Here is a 27142-nt window from a genome sequence, read left to right as displayed (position 1 = left end):
TTGGGAATCCCCGGGGAATTGAATAGCGAATGGTGAATAGAATCCATTCGTGTTGAGGTCACTTGCTCGAAGGAAAGTTAGTGCAGGTTAGGTAGAACTGGAAGCACTAACTAGGGTTTTCTGAATGTATGATTGAATAAATGTTAGCAACGAGGTTCATTGGCAAAATTCCTATTGTGGCGTAACCTAGTAAGGGTCACATCGGAAGAGTAGCGGGTTCACCGAAGCTTGGCTGAAAGCAAAGGGGTTCGCGGGTGAAACTTTAGACTTAGCAAATATCCTAGAAAGTGGATGAGTCTGAGGAAATAACAGGTTCCCCAATGCTAGAGTGAAGGATAGGCGGAAGAGATCTATCCGTAGCGTGTGAAAAGTAAATGGAAGTAGTTTACTTGCAGTGAAATTCTTTCTGTCTAGACACTTGAGCACAGTGGCGAATGTGTATTCGTTGTGAAATAACCAAGCACTAAGCACTTTTAGAAAGAAAGAAAGTTTCCGTTAGCTTGTGAAGGAGGGAGTCAGTCGCGAAGCTGCTCTGACGTCACTCTGTGCCGCACTGGGATTGGTAGACACAGCGGGCTGGTAGCGGAGCAGGAATTGTAAAGGAGGGGTGAGTGCCGGAGCGTGAGAACTGTCTCGCGAAAAGGCCGCGCACCCATTGGTCGAGATTATTTGAATTCGTGCATTTCATTGGCTGCACGAAATTAAGAAACGCATTTAGATTGGAAGTGACTTTGTAGACAAAAGTCGCTTGAAAGGAATTATATGTGGCACTCGTATAGACCACATACTCGACCTGATCCACGGTATATGGGATTTGAGAACGATCAGTGGAAAGGTGTAAAAAACAACATTATGTACGGAAATAAGAGAAAATTGTCTCTTGTAAATAAGGTAAAGAATTATTTCAAAAAGGACAAACCGATTAGGACCCGAGAAGGTGTTGTCATTCCACCACCAAATACTCCCGCATCTTTCATGTTGTTTGACAAAGGGTACGACACCTGCGTATGGTTGGAGAATTGGGTGGAGTACACCAAGGATGACGGAGTATTGGCTTTTCCGGTAGACGGTACATTTAATGGCAGAATTTTGTTTAATTTGAGAACCAGAATGAATGACTTGCATCCCAGACCTAGATTAACGCAGTATGAAGCACTAGAATTATGGGAGATTGAAGCTTTTGAAAGGGACAAACCACGAATGGATAAAGGATTAACGAAATTTTATCCCAAACTGAAACAAGAAACCCGAGACAAAAAGATGAAACAGTGGAGACAGAATATGATGGTTGAAGGATTGTTTCCAATGATGCCTGCGGGTGGTCCTCCCGGGGGGGAGAATAGGACAGAGAAATGCAAACCTTGGGTGCCTCTGAGTGAGTCGGATGATGAATTATTAGATGACATGTGTATGAGAAGTCCACCTCCTAATAATGAAGGACACCGACCTTCCAGTGCAGGAGATATTTCCCGAAGACTTCCTCCTCAGGAGGAGGCCAGATCCGCAAGTGTAGGAGGGGGTTACCAAATACCTCCCTATACCGAAAGTCTAGGACCCATAGAGCCCAGAGAGATTTACCCAAAAAGACCCACTAGTGGAGAGACCAGATACTCACGAGAAAGGGGGTCTTGCGCTAGACTTCCCTATGAAAGTGAGGAAAGACCACAAAGTTCAGGAATGCCGATTTTAAATCCTCTTTATGAGGGAGAACCAAGATCCCTAGGCACGGGAACTTTATTTGCAAGACCTAATTATGGTGAAGGACCAAGAGAGACACATCCCACTGCCCCGAGTTATGCTCCAGTTTTAACTCCTCCGATAATACATGACAATCCAGTTGAAAGAATTTTGGAGGACAGGGAACGAGATGCTCTAGCTAAACAGAGAGCTGAAATAATTCAGAAAATCTCCCAGTTAAATACAAGTCCTGAAGCCTTGACAATCCCAGTAACTATCGGACCAGTAGTTCCGATGTATGGGGACCGTCAAGGGAGTCCGAAAACTCCAGTCATTACTCCAGTGATAGTACCGCCTAGAGCAGAACCCTTAATTGTAGATGACCAGACAAGTGAATGTGAGTCCGAGGTCTCGCTACTGGACCTACCTACTAAACCCACAGGAAAGAGAATGCAGAAAAGGCATAACCCTTTCAACGTGAGGGAGATTCAGATGGAATCGACTTCGGGTACCAGGAGTGTCACGTTGGTAACTCCTGAAGAAATCGAAAGATGGAGTCAAGAATTTGATAAACAACCTCCACCAACGAAACATTTAGATCTATATAAATTGAGAATAGAAATAGAAGAACTAATGGCAGGAAACGTAGGATTAGACAGGCTAAATACCTACTCTGAAGAAGAGATGCTGTTTATTTGCAAAAGTCTCACCCGAAATACCCGAGTACTTCATGAAAGATTGACAGATACTGCTGCTAGCATGGGAATAGATATCTCAAAATCGAAGCCCTTACAGAAGCCGTACCGAGCAGATTTCTCAGACAAGGATTTAGAAAACTTGAATGTGTCAGGAAAAAAGGCCCAGGTCAAAGAACTATTGTCAGTATTGCAGAAATGGGGAGATGTGGAAAAGTGGAAAGCAAGATGGGCTAGAAAGAAAGATGAGGCCAGGTCTAGGCAGGTAACTCCCGAATTCGCTCTAAGAGAAGCTGAAAAGCCAGAACAACTATGCCCCATGCGCGAAGTACCAGGGGGAAAATATGTACATGTTCCATGGTCCAGACAGGATATTGTATCCTTTACTAATGATTTCCCAAAATTACGAGAAAAGCCTGTGGACTGGTACAGGCAAGTGGAAAGATTTGTAAAGGTTCAAAGATGCCTGTGGAAGGATTTGGATGGGTTCTTTGGCATTGTGGTCCCGGTAGATCTGTGGACCGAGTGTAAAATAGCCATAGCGTGGCCTAGTGAGGAGTACCCGAGGGACTCAGCAACAGGAGAACCCTCCATAGAAGTGATGAAAAAATATGAACAGGTAATTCAACACCTGAAACAAAAGGTGCCAGCCAAGGAAACTGATTGGACCAAGATAGATAGAACAACGCAGGAAAGGGACGAGACAGTGCACTCTTTTTATGAAAGGCTGTTGCAGGTGTTTAAAACATACAGTTGTATAGATAACATCGAGATGAAGGACATGACCCACTTCATTTACAGGTTTGTAAACGGTTTAAGACCCGAAATTTGTCAGTGGATAAAAGATAATAAAATCTGTTGGCATACTAAAAAGATGGATGATGTCCTACGATACGCAAAGTATTGTGAGGACGAGATGGCTGAGAAGAAAAAGGCCCTAAAGGAAAAGGTGATGTGGGCACAAGTAAAACTAGCAGAACAGCAAGAAAAGCAACTGAGTAAATTAAATAAAATTACTCAGAACCAAGGTCCTGGGGGAGGGAATGGAGGAAAGCCCCGACCAAAAATGAGTAGAGAAGAAGCCAAGAAGAAATTTCCCTGCCACCAGTGCGGAGAAATTGGACATTGGCGAGACGAGTGTCCGTATTTACAAGATGATAATGCCCAAACACCTGATTTAATTCCACAGACGCAGAATGAAAAGCAAAGAAAGACCCAGCAGCAGGTAAAAACGATTCAAGTGCCCCGAGCACCAAAACCTATTTTTAAAGGGAAATCACCGCAGGGTGATGACGTAGAGATCTGGGGAGGCGATGAAAATAGAAATGCAGCAACTTCGCAGTATTTACTAAGTGATACTTTTTTCTGTGACGACCAATACTGACGGGGCTTGAGAGGGGAGGACAAGGAGTGCGTACTTGGCTCCTCCTTGCCGGTAGACCAGTCAGGGCCATACATTGAAGGAAAGGTTGACGGAAATGATGTCACTTTTCTGTTGGACACTGGTGCTACCCGTTCTACTGTGAGAACAGCGGACGTTCCAAACCTACCCCTCTCGGGAGAAGCAATCCAAGTAGTGGATGTATCTAATCAACTGATTAGTACACCTGTTACCGAGCCCATGGAGATCTCAATAGGGAACTTTAAAGAAATGCACAGATTTGTCGTTTCCGATACCAGTCCAGTGAACTTACTGGGACGTGATTTGCTGTGCAAAATGAACTGCACTATCTTTTGCACACCAAAGGGCGTCGAAATTCAGACATCAGATGAAGATGGTATCTACAAATTAATGTTAGTCAGACCTGACTCAGAAATAAAGTGAATGACTATACAGGACTTACCTGAAGAGCTTCAACAAACAGTGAAACAAGACGTGTGGGACTTTACTGGGAAGGATGTAGGATTAAAGAAAAACGTAGATCCCATACAGATAACAATGAAAGAAAATGCAGTTTACCCTAACACTAAGCCTTACAAAATGAGTGCCGAAGTGAGAGCAGGTGTTGCCATTGAAGTACAGAAATTGCTAGAAGCAAACATCATACAGGAAGTAATGAGTAGCCCGTGTAATTCACCCATTATGGGCATTAAAAAGCCTAGTGGCAAGTACAGAGTAGTGCAGGACCTGAGAAAGGTAAACAAAATTGTGGTTCCTTGCTGTCCCATTGTCCCAAACCCAGCAGACATCCTGTATCAGATTCCCTGGGATGCTGAATGGTTCACTGTGATAGACCTATGTCACGCATTCTTTTCGATCCCATTGCATCCAGACAGCAAATTTCTTTTCTCATTTGCTTTCAACAGTCACGTGTATGTTTGGAATAGGGTCCCCCAGGGGTACACAGAAAGCCCCTCTATCTTTAATCAGATCTTGAAAAAATGTCTTGAATCTCTAGTCTTACCTGGAAAGTCTGTTTTGGTGCAGTACATTGACGACCTATTGGTGGCGTCCAAAAGTCATAGGGATTGTGTAATTGACACCATTGCCCTACTGAATCACCTAAGTGAAAAGGGACATAAAGTGGCCCCTGAGAAATTGCAATTCTGTTCAAAATCGGTAAAGTATCTGGGGCACCAGATAGAAAAAGGCATCAGAAAAGTGACATCCGAGAGAGTCAGAATAATTCAAAATATGCAGTTACCCCGTACACAAAAAGAAATCAGAATGTTCCTCGGAGTTGTAGGTTACTGCAGGCAATGGATTGTGGGATTTGCAGTATTGGCAAAGCCTTTGATAAGCATGACAAAGAAAGGAGCAAAAGACCCAGTGGAATGGGATGATGAAAGCTTAACAGCCTTCACCCAATTGTGAAATTGTCTGTGTACAGCCCCTGCTCTAGGGATGCCTGACTATTCCAAGGAATTTGGCCTATTCTGTGACACTCGTGATAACTGTGCATTGTCAGTCCTGACTCAGGAGCATGGTTTGAACAGAAGGCCCTTGGCATATTTCTCTGCCACTTTGGATCCAGTGGCTGCTGGATTACCTGGGTGTCTGAAGGCAGTAGCTGCAACTTGCACAAGTTTAGAACAAAGTGAGTCCATTATTATGGGACATCCGGTCACTGTGTATGTTCCACATGCGGTGGTGATTCTATTAACTCGCACGAAAACTCAGTACCTCACCCCTAGTCGGTTGACTAAATATGAGAGAATTCTCATGGGTGCTGCAAATATAGTCATCACCCGGTGTAATATCTTGAACCCAGCAACCCTACTCCCTGATTCAATGATAATGGAGGATATGGGAGAGAATGAGCATGACTGCATTGACCTGACAGAATTCAGTACTAAACCCCGCCCAGACATTAAAGAAACACCTTTGCCCGTACATGATGATGAATGGTTTGTGGATGGCTCATGCATGAGGCACGAGCATGTAGGCCTAAGTGCTGCATATGCTGTGGTCACATTAAGCAAAGTTGAAGAAGCATCCTGTTTATTTGGAGTAAAGTCTGCACAAGTAGCCGAATTGATTGCTTTAATAAGAGCTTGCACATTGGGAAAAGACAGAAAGATAACAGTGTATACTGACAGTCAGTACTGTTATGGGGTTGTGCATGACTTTGGCCAATTATGGCTACAAAGAGAATTCCTGACTTCATCAGGTACCCCCATTCGAAATGGAAAAGTTGTACAAGACCTTTTAGAGGCAATCCAATTACCAAAAGAATTGGCAGTGGTCAAATGTGTTGCTCATAAAAAGGGCCTTGACCCTGTATCTTTGGGAAATGATTTTGCTGATCGAGTGGCAAAACAATGTGCTATGGATCGCATGTCAATAAATATCAAACGGGGAGGGATTGGAAACAGCTGCCAACTTATGATGTTTGAAGAAGTGCCTACCTGGGATGAAGTGAGAGAATGGCAGCATGCTGTGCCCTGGGAAGAGAAAGAGAAATGGAAGGAACTTGGTTGTCGACCAAGACGTGAGGATGGTGTCATTGTGGGCCCAGATGGTATGCCTGTGTTACCCAGACACCTGCTTGCCCCTATGGCCAGATTAATACATGAAGGATCACACATTGGTAGGGATGCCATGGTTCTGGTATTTCAACAGACCTGGTACAACAAGAAGTTCAGGAAGGTAGCAGAATCCCTTTGTCAGAGGTGCTTGACATGTCAGCAGTTCAACGCTGGCAAAAGAACGGTAGTTGAACTAGGGAAAATTGGGAAATCAGGGGGTCCCTTCGTGAGAGTACAGATTGATTTCATCACCATGCCCCGTTGTGAAGGAAAAAGATATGTCCTTGTCATTGTTTGCCTATTTTCAAAATGGGTGGAAGCTTACCCTACCCCACAGAATGATGCCATGACTGTAGCCAAACTACTGCTAAAAGAGTTAGTACCTAGGTTCGGGGTTCCAGTCACTATTGAATCAGATAGAGGCAGCCATTTTCAGAATGAAATATTGGCTCAACTCTGCAAAGCATTTGGAATAACACAAAAGCTGCACTGTGCACATCGTCCAGAGGCTTCTGGAGTGGTAGAACAAGTGAATGGCACCATTAAAAACAGATTGGCAAAAATGTGTGACTCTACTGGCATAAACTGGGTAAATGCCTTGCCTCTTGTTCTGATGGGACTCAGAAGCATTCCAGACCGAAAAACAGGCCTGAGTCCCCATGAGATCTTGATGGGAAGAGTGACGAGACAAGCATGGGTACCAGGATACAAACTGTTAAGCATTTCTGATGATTTAGTACTTGAGTACTGCAAGCAACTGGGTGACCAAGTGCGTTCTATCTCTCGCCAGATTGGGGCAGACGCCGTCGCCAACCCGACAACTCCGGTTCACAAATTGGTTCCAGGTGATTGGGTTAAAATAAAGAAACATACTCGTTCAGATTGCCTTGCACCAAGGTGGGGACAAAAGCGCCAAGTGATACTGGTGACCACGACAGCGGTGAAGTGTGCAGGCGTTCCCAAGTGGATCCATGCCAGCCATACCCAGAAGGTGACACCAGACGAGGAGCCTGGAGCTGAAGGTTGTCCAGCTGAGGGGTCTGCAGATGTCGGTCCTGAAGTAGCTGATGACGTACAACCGAGCACCAGTCCACCCGAGGGTCCTGTAAACGTTGGTCCGGAAGGAGCTGATGACGAGCAGCCGAGTACCAGCCAAGACGATTGGATACCCTTAATGGATCTCATCGAAGACCCAATAAGAACAAGGGAGCGACTTATTGAAGATAGAGAGTGGAATAGAGAGGTTGAGTCAGGCACAGGCGAAGACCCTCAGATCATTGAGATTCACATCAAATCTGAGGACGAAGAGGAAGGTCAGATAGGGACAGAACAAGTGATTGACACTCCTCCACTGACTCCCGAAATCGAAAAGGGACAGACTAGAACTAGTGTAAAGGTTCGAGCAGAAGAAGATCAAGGGATCGAAGTGCTCGAACAGGATCAGATAGAATTAGAAAAACGTGTTCAGGACTCAGAAACAAAGACATTTGAAAGCCAAAATAAAAATTCACCTGAACAAGGCCAGTTTAGTAACCAGGCAGAAGAAATAGATACAAGACCTGGGACTAGTCAGACAGGAAGGGAAGAAACAGAAGTGCCACAAACAAATGAAAATAAAAGAGCATTAGAAGAAAACAAAATAACAGTGCCAGCTAAAAGGCTCAAGAAAAAGAAGCATATTGAGCCCAGATATATTAAGAGACTGAGACTAAGGATAAAAACAGTGCAAGAAAAACTTGCAGACAAAAGAAGAAGCCCACGAATTGCAGAGCAGCCTGAAGATAGCTCCAAAAGAAGAAGTGATCGAATAAAAAGACTGAACGAAAAATACCAGGATCCTGAGTGGACCTACTTAATCTTGGAAAACTTTGAGGATCTTGATATAACTGACAAAAGTGACGAAGAACAGATTGCTGATTTGTCTACTGAAGAAGACGAGCTCACCTGAATTTCACAGAGTAAGATACCTGTGTAAAGTTACAAAGAGGGGTTGCAAAACTTCTTCTGAGCCAAAATGTCTGATTCAAGAGTGAATGGAAGGCCTAGTCGCAGTTGTTGCAAAACATGCTGCAAAGTGTGTATATGTAGTATAGTTATAGTTATATTAGTTTGGATAGGATTAACAGTTTTCATTCCTTTTATGGTTAGCAAAAATACTAATATCGACCCTACACAGACTACTGACACTGAAGAACTTACAACACGAAGTGTAGAAAGACGTGAGAAAGCACTCAGACAGACAAAACGAGACTTAGAAGCATCAGATGAGGAAGGACTACATTACCACGGAGTTAAGAACCAGACTAATTTAAACGTTTTCGCAAACTTATTAGTGCATTACGTAGAAACTATGGAAATAGAAGATTGCTATGTCTGCATGAAGCTACCTACTTCTGTAGCTGAAGGCGTGACATACCATCACCTGCCCTTGACATATGGAATTTCCTGTAGTATTTTAGCAAGCTTATTTTACAAAAGAGGACCGTTACAGTACTACTACTCTAACAATGACGTGATCTTTTCTGAACTTCCTATACGTGGAAATTTGAATCCTGTACATACCAAAAGTGACGTTACACGTTATATGGGAGAATACTTCCTGACTATAGGTACTATAGACTTAAATGAAGCACACAGAGACAACTTGACCTGTTCATTACATGAACAAGAAAAGATATTTTTAAACATGGCAGAGAAAAGAAGGGAGAGTTTCCAAAGAAAGGCGAATGATAAGAAACAGAAAACTCCGAAATGGGCTGAGAACATGGAGAGCACCTCAAGTAGTGGGGCGGGTCCTGCCTTGTTGCTGGATTTTGAAAGGAAAGGGAAACTCTGTCTTCACCGCGAAAGAACTAGTTATTATAATAACTTTTTCATTGGTTCCAGTCAATGTGAACACAATTACAAGGTAATTGGAGGTTGGGGATTCAAAAATGGGTCAGAGCCTGTGTTTCCTGGAATTTATTATATATGTGGAGACAAGGCTTATTTCAAATTGCCGGATCACTGGTATGGAAGCTGCTATTTTGGCATTGTCTTCCCGAAAATATACCATGTGAATGAAATTGCTGGAAGCAATGAAAATACTAATGGCTTAGTGCGTAGTAAAAGAGAAAGCGTAGGTGAAATAATGGGTAGTATTTTTAGTGCACTGATACCTGGAGTGGGAGTGGTTCTGAACACTCACAGAATTTGCAAATTATCCACTATAGTGGATGTGCTGTCTACTGACACAGCTCATGGATTTCTGTTGGTCAATACCGAAATGGTTGCGATCAGATCGATGGTTTTGCAGAACAGACTTGCTCTTGACACCTTATTAGCAAAGGAGGGCGGAGTCTGCCGGATGTTGAAAGCGCAACATTGTTGCACTTACATTCCGGACAAAAGTGTACAGCTCAAAAGATATGTGAAAAACATTACTAATTTGGAAAAGGAACTCAAACCACTCGAGGTTGACAGTGCCTGGAAGAGACTGGTTGATGGTCTCTCCAATGTAGGTCATTGGTTTGCTAGCTTAGGTAAAAGCTTATTGTTTAAGGTACTGATGCCAATTGGAGTGATAGGGCTCATCATATTTCTCATATTCATCGGTTGCAAATGTCGAAAACACACAAAAAAGTACCAAGTGAATGCGAGAGGTGTGAAACGAGGTGCGGATGAACTTGAATTGGAAGAATTTAATAATCGGATTTATAAAAAGGTGAAAAATTCTCACCCTACCAAAAACGAGAAAGAGAAACTGAATCGCCTGTTGGAGGAGATTGAGATGTACAAGGTGTGAAAGTTGGCATCTGTTTCCATTATTAGTGATGATAGTAAATATCATCAAAGAGGGGATTGATAGAGCAAGATTTCGCATCGCGACTTGCTCGATTCATGAACCTCGAAACTATTGTAACCTCGTAACGAATTGTACGTTTTACTAATATCTTTTATTTTTGATATATATGTATGTTAGAGAAGCTTGCTTATGTGTTTCATTAATACGAATAACTGTTGTAATTCTAAAATGGCCGCTGCTTGCATTTCTGCTTCTGCGCATGCGTCAGGCATAGTTACGTGTTGTGACGCAGTCACATTTTTGGAGGGAAAGGGTGCGCATGCGTAATAGCCTCAAGATGGCAGCGCTTACTAGTAAACGTGATGAAGCTTACCCCACTGCTCTTGTGATTTTGTCCGTTGCACTTACTGTTAACAGCATAGTATATTTTTATGATGATAAACGTGAAGTACGAAATTATGACATGTAATACCTTCATTTATTTCTATGTGCTAATTTGTTTTCGCTTACTTTTCATGTATCGCGGGAAATGGGGGTCTGACTGAGCCGAGAACCATCTTGAAAGTCCCTTCTGCGCATGATCACGCAGCCGGGGAAATTCAGCCTTGAACAGTGGAACTCAGCCAGCTGGCAGAGACGGGCAAGATGCTCCTGAGAAAGTGACCTGCGACCCAGCAGGACGGAGTTAAATGTACCCATATTGAAACAATTGTTAATGTTTCATTGTACTCCACTGGCATGTCTCATGAGAACCCCAATCTTGCTAGGCGGTGCCCAAACATGTAAATAGGGGCTTAGAAAAGTCTGTTCTGATTGGTGTGTTAACCAAATCTTACCTTAGGACCAATCGAAATTGGGGATTCTGACACTTTGCAACATCTGGGGGGTGGTACACTGTCCCAAAACAGTATATCTAGCCTAGGTTCACCTAGGGAATTTGATCGACTTGTCTGAATAGCCGACCTGTCACTGACCCAACGTACTCAATAGGTGACTTGATACAGAGGTGCTGCGGAGCTCTCTGTCCGAAATTTGACCATAGACTCTGAAGGTTTTACTGAACCCTAAGTGCTGGCGGAGCACTTTCCTGGGAATTCGCTGACCCAATCGGGGTCCTGACTGATAGCTGCAGAGAGGGTGGAGCGCTGGCGTTGCTTCCAAACTGCGGGTGCTGGTCGTATCCTGGTGGTCCTGTCCTGATCCTAATCTGGGTTTCCTGTCCTGTCCTGGGGTGTCCATTCTGCACCTGCTGTCCTACTGAGGGTTATCCTTCCTTGAGGGTTGTCCTGTCCTTAACTGACCCGTGGCCAGGGTTGGTTTTCACACCAGTCTAGGTAAATATCGCTCTGAGTTCTTAAAACTGCACCTTTCTATTTTTCTGTCTTTGCTTCAATAAAGACATACCTTTGCATATGATAATTTTCCATGCTTTTCTCACGCAACCATTGCATCTCATTTAAGTCATTTGCCTTTAATTTCATGACATGTTCCTATGTTCCCCTGCCCTTTTAAAAAAATAAATCTCTCCATACTGTTTATGAATTAAATGTGTTTTACAATTTTCTCCTAAATACTGAATTGAAGTATTAACGTTAGAATTATAGCGTGTTGCACTTTTCTACCCCTCCTATAGATATATAGGTTTCCCTAGTGTCTTACCTTCGAAATATGTCCCAATGATAAAATCCTAATACGTGCATAATAATTCCTAGCATTAAGTACACTCCCTTGAATTTCATTTCCGTTATTTCTGAATTTCCCTCATTATAGGGTTAGATGGTTGCCTGTATACTTTTCCTATATGGTTATGTGCTCTTCGTCATTCTGATTATAGATTGCCTTATTGCTATAAACTGTATGATTGCAGAATCTGAAATCTAAGATAAACTTTTAAAACTTCCCAGTTGTCCGTGGTCATTTCATGCAAGTAAAAGTTTAAATGTTGGGTTTGTATTCTTCCTGCCTTTCTTTTTACAGCTAGCTCCCTGACCCATCGTGGTCATAGGTACCCGTATCTGTGGATGGTAAGTGGGGTACACTAGAAAATAGTAGAAAAGGGACTCACAATTATTGGTAGTAGATTGTAAGGTCATCTGATCAATGTGGATGGTGAATTAAAGCATATGGGCCCGTGGCCGAAGTTGGTGAAAATATTGGTCGGGTGACCTGCGATCTCTATCAGTACCAAGAGGGCAAAGTATCCTTCACACCAGACTTGGCTGTCAAGGCAGTAGTGCTTTGTGAATGTATATGCTGACCCCACATTGCAGCCTGGTAGATATCAATAACCCCCTCGGCTTAGGATCAGCCCAGAGGTACCGACGGATAGAGCGGGCCTCCATCCCTGAGCAGGTGAGGCGAGACTTTCTCCCCAACAGATTTGGGAAAAGAATCCTTTGATTTATGAAGCAGACATCCCCCGTATGAAAAAACCAACGTACGGTAGGATGTGTGCTATCACTTATATGTCTTAAAAAAATGTTTTTCCTTGTGATATAAGCTTTATTGCAGTAGTGTTTAAGAGGTCCCGATGAAAGCCGAGTAGGTCTAACTTCTCCTACATAAGCTGAAACTTGTTGACCGAATATCATCCTCAATAGACAGTTATAATTTCAAATTGCCTTACACTTAGTTTTAATATTGACACCATGACTTCTCCCTAATAAAATTTTCCTTATGTTATGGTAGCCAATTTTATATTTCACTTTTTTCCAATTTAATATTTTTTCACTGCAATTGACAACCCACACCATTACATACATTGGTTTTTTGGTATGATTCATCACTGTTGGTCCGTTTGGTTTGGAGAAGCACACAATACCAACAGGTGTGTCACTCCTTAACCGGATCATCTTTGATTTTATCCCAGATGATGATGCTCTGCCATATGGGTGGGCTGATGGGATTCATTTTCTTTTTGTTGTACACACTCCATAGGTAGACACAGACTCTCTTCTTCCGCCCATACTAGCTGTAGAGACCATTGACAGTCTTGTTGTGTATAGTCAGATATCAATAACAGCCATTCCTCACCCCAATGGAGTAGTAGCTGCCTGGTGGAATGGGCTCTCTGACATTCCGGGATCTGCTTTGTGGATAGTGGGTTAGCAGATCTTAATGCAGAAGACTATCTATTTTGACAAAATCCTCTTCTGCACAACCTTCCCTTTCTTTTCTCAAAAGAACCCCCAAAATCTGATTGTCTACTCAAGAATGATTGGTAAGATCTATAAAAAAGCTTGGAGCCCTTTTCGTTGTCAACCGATGGAGCCTCTCCTCCTCTTTCAAGGGGTGACACAGAGCTGGTAGAGTTATAGATGATCAAATATGGAAGGGAGTCACAACTAGAGGAAAGAAAGCCCCCCGTCAGCACCATAATTTGACCGGGAAAAGGGTGGTGTAGAGTGGTTGCACTGAAAATATTAGAGGTTTAGTTACGCGACAAGCTGGCACAAGTAATTACAATGACGAAGACAATCTTCAAGGTCAGGAGGCAAAGTAAGTAGCTATGCATCAGCGCAAAGTGTGTACACATGAGAAATGTCAAGACCAAATTAAATTTCGAATGTGGCATTGCAAATAGCGTGGAAGGAAACATGTCAAACCTTTAATGAACCTCATCTCATCTCTTGATATGAACAAGAACGATAGGTCCAGCAGAAATGCCGAAATGGCCAACAAATAATGTCTGATAGTGCCTACTGCAAGGTCATGCTGGGCTAAAGACAAAGAAATATCAAGACATCCTGTAAGGGGTCTGTATGTCAGGCACCGCCCCAAGTCACAACTTTGTCCCATTGTCTAGCATACATGGATTATGTGGAGGATCGCCTAGCGACAAGGATGGCAACCACTTCAGGTGGCAAACACAATTAATTGCCACCACTCGTTCTCCACGCATGAAGGAGTAGATTGCTTATATTCTGGTGGAGGACCCTGCCCTGTTGCTGAGAGAGGAGATCCTCCTGAAGGGTCAAACTGATCAGGGGACACATGTTCCTCCTCCTCAGGAGGCACAAATACCACTCTCTCCTGGCCCTATCCGGGGCCACCAGGATGACTTGAGCCTGGTTGCTCTCAATCTGTTCAGAACTCGGGCAATAAAGGAAGTGGCGGAAAGGCGTACAGGATCAACTTGTTCCATTCTAGCCAAAATGTATGTCCTCACTAGTGCAATTGTAGAAGCTCCATCACACAAAATTGGTGACACTGAATGTTTTAACAGTGGTAAAAAGATCTAGCCAAGGTTTGGCCTGCACTACCTCTGGGTGTGGCCACCACAAGTGAGCTGCCGGATAATGTCTTCTTAGTTTGTGTGTCCTGGCATTCAGGGACCTCATCTGGTGATTGATGACCATGAAGAAGCACTGTTGATCTAACCTTCTCCAGAGAAGAAAGAACGTTTTTGGGACAGGAACTATGACCCCGATCTCAACCCACTATGCTTGTTGCAGTATCACATTGCAGTGTTGTTGTCCATGACAACCGAAACTAGCTTTCCTTAACAGACAAGAGGAAGGTCTACTAGGTAAAATTAATGGCTGCAGCTTCAAAAGACTGATGTAGAGCCAGCACTCTACTTGAGATCAGAGTCTTATGATCTCTCCCTCCCTCAAGTGATCCTACCCTTCCAACTAGGAGTGATGCATCCATCACTGTCATCTCTAGGTGGAGGAGGGAAAGTGGCCTGCTGCAGGACAAACTGCGGTCAGTCAACCACTACCGCAGGTCTTGAGCTGGAAGATTTAGAAAGGCAGCCCTGGTGCCTGACCCACGGGGACTTCAATTTCCACTGTAGGGGCCACATGAGCCATCTTGTGTGGTTAACAAGGAGGATGCAGGAGCCTGAAAAGCCAAGAAACTTCAGAACCACTCTCACCTGGCTGCAGGAGTGATCCCCAAAACATAAGGATAATAGCCTGAATGTCCTGGACTCATTGGTGCAGGCAGAAATCCCTGACCTTCACCATATCGAGGATCACCCCAATAAATGGAAGCCTCTGAGAGGGAATCAGGGGAGACTTTGGCTCATTAAGTTATGAACTCCAATAAATCAGGGTTTCTGCCATTTTTCGGAGACAGTCCATGACAGACTGCGGCAAGTCTGTCTTTAGCAGCCATTTATTTCAGTATGGAAATACAACAACTCGTAACATCCGAGTATGGGCAGCCAGAACTTGTGCGAACAATGAAAGGATGCTGTTGAGGCTGAATGGGAGAATAGTAAACTGAAAATACTCCAGACCCATATTGAACTGCTTGGTAACGACTGTGGGACTGCAGGAGGGGTACATAAAATACACGACTTGCAAGTCCAGGGACACCATCCAGTCACCTTGATCCGAAGCAGAGTGGATTTGAGCAAACTTGTTCATCTTGAATCTGTCCTTCAGTATCCACTGGATAGACATGAGTGCTGAGGGAAAATTAATGCGTTTTTTGGGCAGTGTAGCAAACAAGGGGAAGTTGCAAGACAAGTGCCACTACAGGCCAGCACACTGTCTGCTGGATCTGCAGCCACAGCGCCGTAAGGACTGGGAAACCCGCTGCATCACTGGTTGTCACCGGTGCCATTTTCTATGTCCCAGCCCATTGTAGTAGCCTCTAAATTTTCAAAAGGGCTGAAGAAATTGTTTTGTAGGGGCCAACAGTCTCAAAGAATGCGCTGTGGCTCTACTATCTATAAAGCTTTCAAAAGCGGACTCTGCCTTTTCATAGAGGAGGCTGGACCCATCAAAGTAAGTAAAGGTCTATAAAAGCGCGCGAATACCGAACGGCGTCTTGGCACTAGCGTATTAGGAGAAGCCAAAAAGATAGAAATCTACATAGAAAGAGATGAGAAGAGTCTGGTTATATTAAGATCTTATGTAAAGGGGTATGGTGTTCCAAAGCTTACAAGAAGAAAAATAAAACATTTTGCCTCCCCATCTTGCTTTGTTGATTCTTGGAATGGCCACCAGTTTGGCTGACCTTGACCTAAGATCATGGCTGGGGACATGCCAAAAGAAAGCTTTTTGAAAATGTCGACGCGGGCGGGCGCCGGGCTAAGCCCGGGCAAAGGGCGGGCCCTCTTAGGCCCTTAGAGGCCAGAAGAGGCTGGGCTGGGCTTACACTCTAACACGTTACCAAGGACCTTTTGTTTGTATTTTTTCCTAGCCTACCATGGCCTTGAACCTTGAAAAACTTGTACCTGTGTAGGCAGGGGGAATTAGTAAAGGTATATTAGATAGCTACTTTACAAAGGTTGCTCCAGATATAGAAAGGGAGAGTACATTGGCTGAGCGCCGGGCTGAGCGACGTCGCTCTGTTGAATGTATGAAAAATAGACCTCCCTTGGATCTTTTGAAACAAACCACTCCACTTGATGTAAGCTCCCATATTGAAAATGAGGATCCTCTATCTATAGATAGCGTTCCTATGCTCTTGTGAAATATATCCCCTCTACTTGATATGTCCAACGACCTGTATACAAACGTTTTATCTCTTCCTAGTAATTCTACCATAGGAGCAGATGTGGCAGTCGAGCCACCTTTACTAGTATTTGAGACTATTAAAAAGAAGGCCAAGAAACAAGTGATGCCCAAAGTTCATGGTCCACCACCAAGTAAAAGAAGAAAGAGGGGTGGTGATCCGCAAAGAAGCAAGATTAGTCATTCCGACTTTGGTAAAACCACAAAGGCTATTGTAACAACTGTGCCAACTTCAAAGGCCCTTATAACAACTGTGCCAATTTTAATGGCCCCTATAGCAACTGTACCAACTCCAGAAGCCCCTATAATAACTGTACTAACTTCACCAGGTTTAGTCACTCCTTTACATTGCCCGCCAAAGGAAGCACTGTCTGCTGCTCCTTTGGAAAGTATGGAACATTTAATTAGGTCATTCATACTACCTATAATAGAGAGGCTGAAGAGGGTCGAGCAACGGCTAGGGAACTTAGAGCTGGCTATTAGTAATAATGCTGGGTTAATTAAGGACCTTGCGAAGCCGGCGCTGCCCCCCTCAGCCACAGTGTCATCTTCCACTCCTGTTGCCCATAAGGGTGCAAACCAAACTAATAAGCCTATAAACTCTAAACAACACAGGGCAATACCCCCCAAATTAGTTCAACAATCGGCACCGCTTGTTGCTAGTGAAGCTCAGAAGGGAAAAAAAAAATCTTACATAGGACATATGCGAGATGAGAGGGGAAGTACTAGCCCCGTTAGGGCAGTGAACCATAGGGGGCGTCAAGTCGAATTACCTCCAGAAGCGGTTCCTCTTGTGGTTGTCCTTACGGGAGTCCCTACATTAGCGGATGGTAAGAGGGAAGGGTTCTCTCAGTTAAAAAACAAAACCATTCACTGGCTTAGTCAAAACCGACCACTTCCTTATAATATTAATGGCGATATCCTGCATGTCCGGCGACTCCCCTGGTTGGGAAGCAGAGCAAAAGACATAAAGGGGGACCTCATTGTTATCAATTTCAGAGATCCTAGAGCTGTTAGATACATTCTAGATTGGTCTCCAGGGAATGTCGGCAACTCCATCGTTCCCTGTGAATTGACTTATTTTTATCCGAGATCTCTAGTGACCCCTATAACATACCCTGGAGCTTTACTTTGCCCCCAGACTAACCCTTCTATACCTTTTAATAATCGGTATATGACGCATACATCTAACCCTATGACCTTTGAAAATGTACCTGGTTGGGACACTGTACCATTTAGGAGTTATAGAAACAGAAACAGGAGGATGGATCACTTGTTACCGTTTACCCCGCTGGAAGTTGCAAATAGATTCGATGCCTTCTCGGGCTTCGATGATTGCGATTGACAGACGGGGCCCCCTATCAATACACTACCCACTACTGACAACCTAGTTGCAAATGCAAAACTAAGCCCCTTAGTAAAAATCTTGGTGACTGAACTAACCACTCAGTCTGCAACTGTCTCCTCTCCCGATGATCGACACCCATTGAATTGTGAGCTTGAGCAAGGTGTAGAAGCCAGTTCTTCTGCTACTACTGATCTTCCCGGTTCCTTGGAATGTGAACCAATCAAGCAAGATCTGGTCGTTCCCCAAGTTAAAATCTTATCCTGGAACGTGGCGGGGCTTAAGAGTAAATTGTCTATTCCAGAGTGGGGCTCTTTTATGGCTTTGCATGATATTTGTATGTTGCAGGAAACCTGGGCGTTAAAAGAAAGTATAGCCCAGGGTTTTGCAACATACGATATCCTGGCGAGCATGGGTGATAGGGGCAGGCCCTCGGGTGGGTTGTCTATATATGTTGGCACGCACCTGGGAGTAAAGGCATCACCAATCTTAACTAACTCATTGGATGTCCAGTGTGTTTTGTTGACCTTGCCTAATGGGCCAAATATTGCTTTGATTAATGTATACTCAAGGCCAGTTAGGCGGGGCCTTGAGTCAGAGGCTGTCGAAACTCTGTTAACCCTCATACAGTCGATTTGTAGTGTAGTTCCTATATTCCCAATAGGCTCTGCGCATTGGAATAATATATTCAGCAGTGTAGACGTAGGACTGAGGTTATCTAGGTCTCTACTGACTATATTAGACTTAAGGTTGCCAGCTAGCTCAGAGGTCACTAGAAACTTTATTGAATAAACGAGGAGGAGTATAACCTCCCTGGATAGGCAAGAAGGGATTAGCTTCTGACAACCGTACAACATGACAACTTTGCTCTCCCTGAATGAGAGTATATCTCTAGAGTCGTGTGAAAACAAAAGACAGCTATTTCACTCAGCCAAATGTGCGTACTTAGTTTCACCAGAATGCAGAGAAAAGAGAGACAGGCGTTTTCAATAAAAGGTGTTATTTATTGAGCAGTCTTCTTCCTCATACAAGAGAAATTAATTGCCACGATTGTAATGCTCATGGTAAAGTAAAGTGCGTACAGTAAAAGTACGATTATAAAATAATACTGTAAAAGCATTGATATGGTTTCTTAGCCAAATGATACTTTAAAATAGATAAAATATATACATACATATATACATTGACTAATCGTACTCAACTGGTGCTTCTAAATACGCCTACCCCGGTGTACCTGACCTAAGCCTAATACGTGGGAGGGAGTAAGTAAGTAGCAGTTGAAGTTAAGTTAGTTTTGCCAAGAATCTGACTCAAGAATTCTCTGTAAGGGTTTAGTCAGCTCCGTACCTGGGTAATAGAAAGCAGGAGGTCTGGTATCTCTCTCTCAGGACTCGATATCCCAGCAACCCGCAAGGGTAGGCTGGAAACGCCGGACCTGGATTTCTCGGCAGGAGAAAAGACAGCGTCTTTCTCAGCGCGTCAAGGAGGAGGGGCAGCGTCCGTGGGCTCTCGCATCAGCTGGGCTCCCGGGCAAGTAGATGGCTGCTCTGCTCCAGAATCACCACCGTGTGGTTGCTTAAGGCAACGTTGGTATATTTATACCTGAAAGGTGCCTGGGTTTGACGTAAGGTTGGACATAAGACGTCAATAAAGATGTCACTAAGAACTGGCAGTGCTTTACAGGAGTTCTAGGACGAAATCAAAACAATAGCAAGGGGGATTTCCCAGGGTGCTGGAGGCTTGGTTTTGTTTAGAGAACTCGATGTGCTTTACTAGGGGGCCGGAGAAGTAGCCTTGCTTAATGTGACAGCATGTGCTACGACTGAATTATGGATATGATTATTATGCCGTTGTATGGATATTATTGATTATAGCCGGACAAGGGCATAAAATAGGAATATCGATTCAGGTTTCCTAGATAAAACACTACACCCACTCCACAAATTAATGTCCATCATTACTAAAAACTAAGCAATAGTAAACATAAAAGGTGCATGTGTATACCAACCCACCCCAAAATACATTTTTGCATTTGAAATGGTGTATGCGAAATACATGAAAATGGTTATAGGTACTGTACGCTTTTCAAGCAGTGTAATCATTCATTAAAAAGGATGCATATATATATCGGCATGAATGATTTGCGAAATTTACACATGAAATGGCTCTTAATACAGAAAAAAGGGTCGAGACCATTCCATCACATATAAATACAGTTGCTGTAAATGTGCTAGAGGCTGAGGTAATATATTGTCTCTAGAGTTCCTAAAATAGAACCTCTGTTCTCTAAGAATAGTTCTACTTCAAGCAGAGTACATGTGCCAGAAAAAAGGTAAATATTTTGGAATCGGGAAAAAATAATTTCGCTTTCGGGGGAGAGAGAAAAAATATTGTTCCAAATATGTTCAGTAGCTTTTGTTTATCAAAGCCGAAGGCCGAATTCAGAGTTCAGGGAACGCTGTGTACTAGTTTGCTTAAAAGTTATTCTTTTTGATCGGGGGAAAACATCATTTCAGACAGACTTGCAAAAAAGGTGTCTACGGCTTCAGGTGAAAGTTCAACCAAGTTGGAAAATGCCGCAACTGTGCAGTCGTGAGCATGATTGCTATCATCAATGACAGTATCAAGAGTGCTCACAGAAGGTCGTACCTGAGTGATGTTGATCTCATGTCGCACTTCACTACCCTTTAATCACAGTGGTGAAGTCTCAACGAATGCCGTCATCAGGATGGGTAACCGCTGGGGACAACACGATGCATGAGCCGTTACAGGACTTAGCAAAGTATCTGTATCCAATGGTACTTCTGATTGTAGTGTAAGACAGACATCCAACACGCATTCTTCTCCGCATAGCATACATCGAAGCACAGGTAAGATACAATTCTGCCAGATGGGTCTGAATGAAAGAAACCAGGTCATATTCAGATCTCTTAGCCGGGCTAATCCAAGGACTTTAGTTATGCGGTCCCGATAGCGTATTGCTAGGATCGTTTCTTCCATTGTTGCTGGAGTCTTGTCTGCTCTTTGGCTTGCCATAACGAAGCAGGAGAATCAAAAATAAAATGCCTGCTACGAGTCCCAACAGGAGTGGTAGGCCACCAAAGACAGAATGGACAAAATTAGGAAAAATGCCCAGAACTGTTGTGAAGGGTGTTAACAGTCACGAACAAATTGTCTTAAATACATGTGGGATACCGCTGGTATCGGACATATTTAGGATTTGGCTTAACATTTCCGCGAAATGTAGGGGGCAATTTGCTGATAAAAGGCTATGTATCTCTGTCGTTGTCCTTGCGACTTATACGTTTCTTTTGATGACGTCAAGGGCACAGTTGTCTGCAAAAGGACAGACTTTATTCTGCTTAAAGTATCAATTCGAATAGAAGAGATATTAAAAAATGGCCAAATGTTTTCCTCCCTGTCTGGAGTGTTGTTCGGAAACAATACTTGCATACAACAAGTGACCATGGAACTAACGCTAACGAGATAAGCTTTTCCTGGCACCATGCCACAACATCTGTGGTCCACTATTAGAATATAGCTCCCGTTAGAAAGCCGTCTAAAGAATGGCTCTATTCGAGTTGCAGGTGTGCCATGCTGGTGACATGAAAGGTTATTTGAAGTCCCCTCACAGGCCCCATGCAAGTTAATACCTTGACACAGAAGTATACCACTTAGTGACCGTTTACAATTATTACCACTAAGAAATACATTCTGTTCCTTTTCACTATAACATGTGTGTGTGTAAGGTAATTTCCATGATGACTTAATGTATCCTTTACCCAACCTTTCATACTGGCCTGCTGGTATATATTCTTGACAGAATTTAAATTTGAAAGTTGTTATCGGAATAGTTATTATTCCGTGTATTATCCATTCAATGACTGGTCGTTCTGACATTGTCAATGGTAATCTCTCAAGTTTTTCAATGCTCAGAATTGTATATTCTGCTCCTTTCTGTGCCAAGCTGATTTGTGTATCAGTAAGGTTAAAGATAGAGAATAATGACGTTGTGTTGATTAAACGCCAAGGCACGTAGCCTGAACGCAGGTTTTGTAACGTCCAGCCAAGCTGTACAATAGAACGTAATTGGGACTGACCATGTTGTAACATTAACAAGTCCTGTTCTATTATATCTATAGCAGATGATACAATGCTGTCCAGTGAATATATTCTGGAAGACAGAGTCATTAACCCATTTTCTACAACAGAAAGTGATTTTTCCAAATTAATACGGTCAATTTCCTGTATTTTTTCTGCTGTTTCAATTTGCATTATTTTCCAAGCTTCGTTGTAAGCTGCATATATACCGGCCGCTATGAAACGTTTTTGATGCTGTTTGCGTGGTCCAATTATGAAATCACGCACGTCAGCACCGTCTTTAAGTAAAGTCAAGTGTTGCTTAATTTCTGCCAGTGTGGATTTTTGTAGCCATTCGAGGCAGAGTTTTCCTACACTGTATGTTGTTACTATCCCTGGATGTTGTCTCTGGGAGTATCTAGGGTCTGGCCTGGTCAATTTGAACCCCTGTATTTTGTTCAGGAATCTATCTTGACAGTTATTTGTGTCTGTGGGCCAGATCAACCAATAGTTCCAATCAGGATGTGTTCTATTTTGGTTAAAAATATGGGATACGTCTATCTCAACATCTGTAGTGCTATTACTGTCAGGTGTTGGCTTTGGAATAGACGGTTTGTTTAAGTCTTTAATTTTGGCTAGGCCAAGATAGGTTGTTTGTTGAATTGTATCATTCAAGAATATAATTTGTTCTGGGATCATGCAGGCTCTAAATAATGATTCTATACCTTGGACCTGCCAATCTTTGGTACCCCAGATGGTTTTTGTTTCAATATTGTTTTTCCAAAAATCAAAACCAAATGTAGTCATTTTTTCATAAAATGCTTCTGAATAGATTAATTTAGTGTTTGTCAGCATTGTTTTCATTCCTGTCTTGCTTAACATTTTGAAATAAAACACTTCTGCTTCACTTGTGTTAAACCCTGAGAAGTATGGGAATTTCTCATAGAATGTTTTTGAACTGCCGTTTTTTGGTGGAGTTGCACAATGTTCCTATTGAATATACTTTAAAACATTTCTAGGTTGAGCAGATTTATGCAAATAGTGATGTGCAAAGTGGTTGTAGCAGTACATTTGTTCATAATTAGATGAACCCTGCAAGTAATCATGTTCTTTAAATTTTGCTGACATTACTAAATCTGACATCATATCATTAATACTTTCAAAGTCCCAATCATCAGAGAATGTGCTCGGTTTTACAAAGTCACTTAATGAAATCTTGAACTGGTGTGGATACTTCAAGAGCTCGACCGGGCCATAAATATCGTATTCTGTTTTGTCCCAAGCTACCCCACCGGGTATTGGATTGGCTGTGTAATTCACGGATGATAGTTCTCTTTTCTCGATGTGTGATGACTTGTGTGGCTTTAGGACCAAGTTGATGTTCTGACTTGCTGTGTCCATTGTACTGTATTTTCCCTCAATTAATTTTCCCAAACAAAGAACCATGATGAGCCAAAGCAGGAGGAAAAGTACACCTAACACAATCCAAAATTCAATCCATGGAGAAATCAGATAGGCTTCTTTGAGTTGATGAAAGAGTTCTTTTGTTTTGTCTTTAAAAGATTTTGTTGTTGGCTGTTCTTCAGGCTCGCTTGGATCCTCAGAAAAGTCATCGAAGTTGATGAAGTAGCCAGATGCAGTTCTATCAATTGTTGGAACCGCTTCCGGATTTTTACTTGCTTGTGGAATTTTCTTTGTTTCATTAGCATAGTCTGTGGCTATATCGTTGTAGACAGGTGTTTCATGATGAACTGTTTCAATTTGCGTTTCAAGAGGCACAAGTTCCATGGCATTATTGCATAGTCCTTTATTAATCACTGCAGGTTTATCAAATGTGATTAGTCTCTCAGTTTGAACCTCTTGGATTGTAGCAAGGTTTGGTCTTCTGCTACATCTTGGGAGTCCACAGGGCCTACTACTTATTATTGGCCACATGATTGTGGTTTTACCAGGTCGATGGATACAACTCGGTTCTCCTTTTTACCAGCAAGGGGCGGTAGTACAACTGATCTTGTTCCGTTGATTGCTAAGACAGGTACTGCTTTTCTATAAGAAGGCCCAAATTCCTTCTTCACCGCGATCTTCTCTGTGACCAGATCCCCAATCTTTGGAATCCAGACAGGCCTTGCTGGGACAGGTGGTTTCTCTTCAGTGGCTGTTGGCTGGTGTTTTAGCTTTACGTTGCTCAGGTCTTTTCTTGTTTCATTTAAGTCCTGTAAAATAGCCAAACGATCTTTGATATCAAAGCATTTTTCTTCTACCACTGAAGTCTGACTATCGAGGTCCTGAATATGCATTCTAGTCCCGAACAATAGTTCATACGGACTGAAACCTTTTAGAGAATTTCTTGGCAGATTGTTAAGACTACGTTGGACACTTGTTAAATGTTGGACCCACCCAGTACCCATACCTAATACCCTCGCCGTTATAGATTGCTTTATGTCTCGGTTTTTTCTTTCCACAATCCCGTTTCCCTCAGGATGGAAGGGACAAGAGTACCGCAATGCAATGCCCATGCTGGTCATGGCCTCCTTATAAGCTCGAGAGCTAAAAGCAGGACCCTGGTCAGAATGTAGCATGCCAATTGCGTATGTGCCGATATAGATTCGCAAATCTTTTATAACAGTTCTGGCGTCAGCCGAGCGCTGGGGTCTACAATTTAAGTGAATCTAGTCTTAAATAATATACATAGGGACGCATGTTTCCTGTTTAATCATGCGTATGGATCGCCTTATGCTTTCTACTAGGTGTTCTGGCACTACTTCGGCCGGTTCGCCACTGCGATCTCTATTGCAGTTTTCACAATTTTTTGCAAATTTGTGATTATCTAAGCTCATTCCCGGCCGGTAATTCTGTCAGAGATTCCTTGATCCTTCGGTGCCCTAGACCTTCACCCATGTGTGCGTCTGCTGTTAGCAAGACTCTCCTGTTCGTGTTTGGAATCACTCTATCCCCCATTCCAGGGATTCGAGCAAAAGGAACGGAGTTTGCATCGATTATGTATGTATAATTAAGTGGATAGTTCACGGGTAATGCTGCACAGTCGCTTTTTAAAGATGTTTTTACCGCCAGCATGGTTTCCCCGTCTATGTATTTTTCTGAACACTTTCTTGTGGCTACGGAAGCCGGATTAGTTGCTTCCGCTGTGGCTGTCTCAGCCAATGAATTCCCTGCAGCATGAACGCCATCAGGCTGATAACTCAGTGTATGTATCACGTGAGTCTTTTGTAGTTCTTTCTTTACAAGAACTACTTGTTCCCAAAGCGATTTTTGCTTAATTGTGGCACCTGTGTCATCTTTGTAACCTTTTTCAACCCATTTCTACAAGTCTTCGTTGTATGATTTGACGCAGGAATGCGAATCGCACACTATTAGTGTCGGGAATTCGCGATCGGCAATGTCGAGCGCCATTTTTAAAGCTATTAATGCAGTTTGTTGACATGAATTGTTTTTTACAGATTGTGACATTGTGACTAGTGGCACCAATTTACCTCCGCGCCACCGGCATTTGACAACCTCGCACGTAGCGTTATAGGCTTGTTTTCCCCAAACTGAGGGTTCTGCATAGCTGTTTGTGTATATTACGCAGGCGTAAAGTTGTATGGGCAGAATGTCGTTAGGCAGAGGATATTCTTTTTCATATGTTAGATATTTAAATTTTTTCATTTCCGGGTCAAAATAGTATTTCACTTTTTCTGTAGCAAGAGAATTTTCCCATTGTATCCATTTTGGATCTAATGCCACGGTAGTTAAATTACATGGGCTTGTTAATGCCTCGAAGGCTGATTCTGCTGTTAAAACAGTAATCCGTCTGCCTTGGGCCTGGGCTCTTTCTTTTGCTACAGCTGTTTGAACCGCATTTACAACATTTATCGCAAGACTGAATGTTTTTTCAGCCTGTGAGTACAAGTGTGATTTGTATGCTATTGGTACCTTTTCTCCCTCATTAGAGGTCAGGTACGTGAATCCACATCTTCCTGGGATGACTCGGATTACAAGGTTGCGTGTATTGTCGCGAGTTTGCAATTCTGTTTTTGCTAACATGTCTGTTTGCAATGATCTCAAAATTTCTGTGTGTTTTTGAGTCCAATTGATTGGTTTAAAATCAGGTTTTATTAATTCATAGAGAGGTTTAACCCTCTCTGCATAATTTAGAATGTAAGTTCTTCCGAAGTTCAGGAAACCTAGTATTGATTGTAAGTTCCTCAGTGTTTTTGGTGCTTGGAGTACCGCACATTTCTCTAAGAAATTGTCTGCTAGGCATTTGCCTTCACTTGATAATTCATATCCTAAAAACAGGACAGTTAGATGGGCAATTCGTGACTTTTTAAAGTTGAATTTGTAACCCTCTGCTGCGAACCCAACTATTATGGTGTTCACTCTTTTCAAGTGAGTATCCAAATCATCATCTGTCAGATAGATGTCATCGACATAAGATAATGCCTCATCATCATATATTTGTAGTAACTCCGTTACTCTTGCTGAGAATAATCCTGGGCTATTCTTGAACCCCTGTGGGAGTCGACAGAAATTTCTGCGAGCCCATTATTGAGAAAGCGGTCAAATACCTGCTTTCAGGTGCAATGTTTTGACAAAAGAATCCATTAGAGATGTCTAATGTTGTTTTGTATTTTTTGTGCACAATGTTATTCATTAGTGCTGCACTGTGTGAGTTTTGTACTGCAAATGTTTTGCAACATGAGTTAAGGTGTCTGTAGTCCAAAACTAGACGATATGATTCGTCTGGCTTGGAGACAGGAAACAAATGATTGTTCATTTGTGAGGTGCATGTTTCAATCACCCCCTGGTATTCAAGTTGATCTAAGATCTCCCTGACCTGTTTTTTAGCTTCTTGCTTAATTGGGTACTGTCTTTGTGCAGTTGGTTGACATTTTAATTGGATTTTGTGAGGAGGAGAGTCCTCATCCCATCCTACATGATTTTTATATAAAGCAGGAGCTTGGGCTACTGCCCACTTTCTTGCAAGTGTATATTTTTTATGAATTGGAATGTGATTTGAGAAGGCAGGCATAATCATTTCTTCGCCATGAGGGCACTCCCTGACAAACTCTGGTAGCCAGTCCTTTTCAGCTAAAAGGATGTCATAGCCTTCGGAAAGGTT

General features: G+C 42.8%; 1 protein-coding gene across 4 annotated transcripts in view; it reads right to left on the bottom strand.

Moving 5' to 3' along the window:
- Positions 1-27142, bottom strand: part of CCDC172 (coiled-coil domain containing 172) — a 977718-nt gene that overhangs the window by 182909 nt on the left and 767667 nt on the right. The window lies entirely within an intron of this gene.

The sequence above is a fragment of the Lissotriton helveticus genome, chromosome 5_1 (assembly GCF_964261635.1).
Source record: "Lissotriton helveticus chromosome 5_1, aLisHel1.1, whole genome shotgun sequence".
Lineage (NCBI taxonomy): Eukaryota > Metazoa > Chordata > Amphibia > Caudata > Salamandridae > Lissotriton > Lissotriton helveticus.
Note: the sequence above shows the minus strand (reverse complement) of the source record. Positions and strands in the feature narration are given on the sequence as shown.